This window comes from Chiloscyllium punctatum, unplaced genomic scaffold (genome assembly GCF_047496795.1).
Source record: "Chiloscyllium punctatum isolate Juve2018m unplaced genomic scaffold, sChiPun1.3 scaffold_632, whole genome shotgun sequence".
Taxonomy (NCBI): domain Eukaryota; kingdom Metazoa; phylum Chordata; class Chondrichthyes; order Orectolobiformes; family Hemiscylliidae; genus Chiloscyllium; species Chiloscyllium punctatum.
The window spans coordinates 75,751-78,250 of record NW_027310366.1 but is presented as its reverse complement, the minus strand read 5'-3'; the positions used below and the strand labels follow the sequence as shown (position 1 = coordinate 78,250).

Here is a 2,500-nt window from a genome sequence, read left to right as displayed (position 1 = left end):
CCCCACAACTGTTGGGCGCCTACCTGCGCGGGGCAGGAGGACACTTTCCGATTTCAAATCTCCGTTTGCCGAGTCCACCCCGAACGCACGCGGGCGGGCGGGTTCGCATCACCCTTCGTCACAAGGGGCGAAGCCCGTTCCACCGTCTCGTCAGTAGTGCCGACCGGTCTGTGATCGACGAGGGGAGCCACACCAGGTCCGGCCCTGCTGCTTGGCGGCACCGCGTCGTCGGGAGCTCGCGACAGACGGAGGGTTTCGGTGTACTCTCCAGCCACGGGAAACGAAGCCGGTGATGCAGGCGCCGGTCTTTCGCTCCCAAATCGGCTGGGTTTACATCGTTGCTATCTAGTCACGCTCCCTTCAAACCCGACGGGGTACCTATTCCCCTCACCCGTCTGTGCGTATACAGCCTCTTTGCACTTGCGGGATGGGGGTGGTGGTTTAAAGACTCTCGAGTTGCCGCCCGTCGGTCTCCGAGCTCCGTGCAGTAGTGATCCCCAGCGAACTGCCAGCAGGGCGAACGAGCGATCCCGCTCTCGGTCGGGGCGCCTGGCGTCGATCGGTGGTCGGTGGCTTGCGGGCAAGCTGCGCTGTGAGTGTGGGAACGAGTATGACGAGCCGTTGCCGCGACTCCCAGTCCACCTCGGCGGTGGCTGGGCCGGGCGGGCGTCTGCTCGGGCGAGTGCCGCCCCCGCCTCCTCGCAGGAAGTCCGCTCGCCGACACGCCGCCACGTGCACGCGTCAGTGACGCTGCCGAACCGATGGCCGGTGCCCGTTCCCGCCTCTGCTTTTCCTAGGGCAAAGCTGCTGCACGCCTCGTGATACTAGGCGGGCGACATGGTGGCGGTGATCCTGCCTCCGTCGCTGCGGTGCGTTGGGGCACGCATCGCCTCTTGGGCGCCCTGTCCTCCTCCCCCCAATAGACGTATGTTTCTGCGGGCCGCACCAGGATGGTGCTCCCCATCGCTTCACGCCACCCTGCTCCGCCCGCACGCCGGCGTGCAGGTGGCTGTAGCTCAAGGTGGGGAGCGTATGTGCGGTCCGGGTCGCTTTCCTCTGGCGAGGGAGAGACCTAAAACAAACTCAGACAACTCTTGACGGTGGATCACTCGGCTCGTGCGTCGATGACGAACGCAGCTAGCTGCGAGAATTAATGTGAATTGCAGGACACATTGATCATCGACACTTTGAACGCACTTTGCGGCCCCGGGTTCTTCCCGGGGCCACGCCTGTCTGAGGGTCGTTTGGCAATCAATCGCACTCGCCTTGGCTGGCGAGAGCGCGGCTGGGGTGTCGCAGAGGACCCGTCCTCTTTGTCCCCCTAAGTTCAGACTCCGGAGCCCTCCGGCGTCGGAGCGCTTGGCCTTTCCCCCCCACCCTGCACATTCCGTTCGTCAGGCTCGACGCCATCCCCCCGCCGGGGAGCGCGGCCTGGCGTCCGTCTGTGTCGTGGCAGTGGGGCCAGCACGGCTGTCACCGGTCCCAGAATGGCTGTCGGTGGTTCACACTGTGTGTGTGTGCCAACCCTCCTGGTCTCTGGGACACGGAGCTGCCACGAAGTGTTGAGCCTCCAGTGGGGGGTCTGCCTAAGCTCTGCACGTCCGCATTGGGTCCGTCTCTCGGTTGGCTGGCAGTGGAAAGAGTGAAGGGAGCCGCGGAGGTCCGGTGCTGGTGCGCCGCCGGCCTGACCGTGGAGCTCGCCGGTTTGACACGCTGACCCGACTCGATGGTTGATCGATTGAGAGTGCTGGGAGCTGCAGGCCGCCCGCTGCTGCAGCCGCCCGTCTCGTGGTTCGTCCTCGGCCTTAAGTGGCCGGCGGGGCGTCTGATCCTGTCTCCCCTGCTGGCGCCGAGTGCCTGGCCGAGGGAGGAGGTTTTCGTCGAACGCTGTGACTTGGACGGTCGCACGCGCGTGGATCGCTGGCTCTTGGCTCTCCCGTTCAGTCCGCACGTTTTCCGCTCCGTCCTGCCACCGGTCTCGGGAGGTACGGAGGGGTTGGCGGGCGTGGTGTGTGCTCCGTCACCGTGCAGGCACACCTACCACGCCGTCGGCCGACCCCCGCACGGTCCTCCTGGCCATCGGGAGGACGGCGGAACGTCGGGCTGTCGGGGGCCAAGTCGCCAGAAGGCCACCGCTGTGTCTTCCGCACCCTGTCACCGTCGGCGTGCCTTCCTCAACTCGTCCGGCTCGGGGCCGCTGGGTTCAGGAGCGGCGTCGCCCGCCGGCCCCACTGAAGGCCGTGCCGTTCCGCGGCTGGCGATCGATGTGCGTGGCGTGCCTGCGCGACCGTTCGCCACTTGAGCCTCGGCACTCCTCTCTCCCTCTCTCTGACCGTCGGGCAGTCTCTGTCTGCTGGTGCCTCGCACGTCCCGGGCGGCGGGTCGTCACCCCCGCGACCGGGCCTCCGGCAAGGCAGGAATCAGGCTGACCCTTCCGCTCGAGTAAGCAGCCGGCACTTCCGAGTTTCGCCTCCCGCCGTGGACGGGGGAGGGTCTCCGG

At 66.7% G+C, this 2,500-nt stretch overlaps 1 non-coding gene across 1 annotated transcript; it reads left to right on the top strand.

Moving 5' to 3' along the window:
• Window positions 1–1,089: 1,089 nt before the first annotated feature.
• On the top strand, window positions 1,090–1,243 carry LOC140473538 (5.8S ribosomal RNA). Its single transcript, XR_011958407.1, has one exon. It is a non-coding gene; the product is annotated as a 5.8S ribosomal RNA (ribosomal RNA).
• The last annotated feature ends 1,257 nt before the right edge of the window (window positions 1,244–2,500 follow it).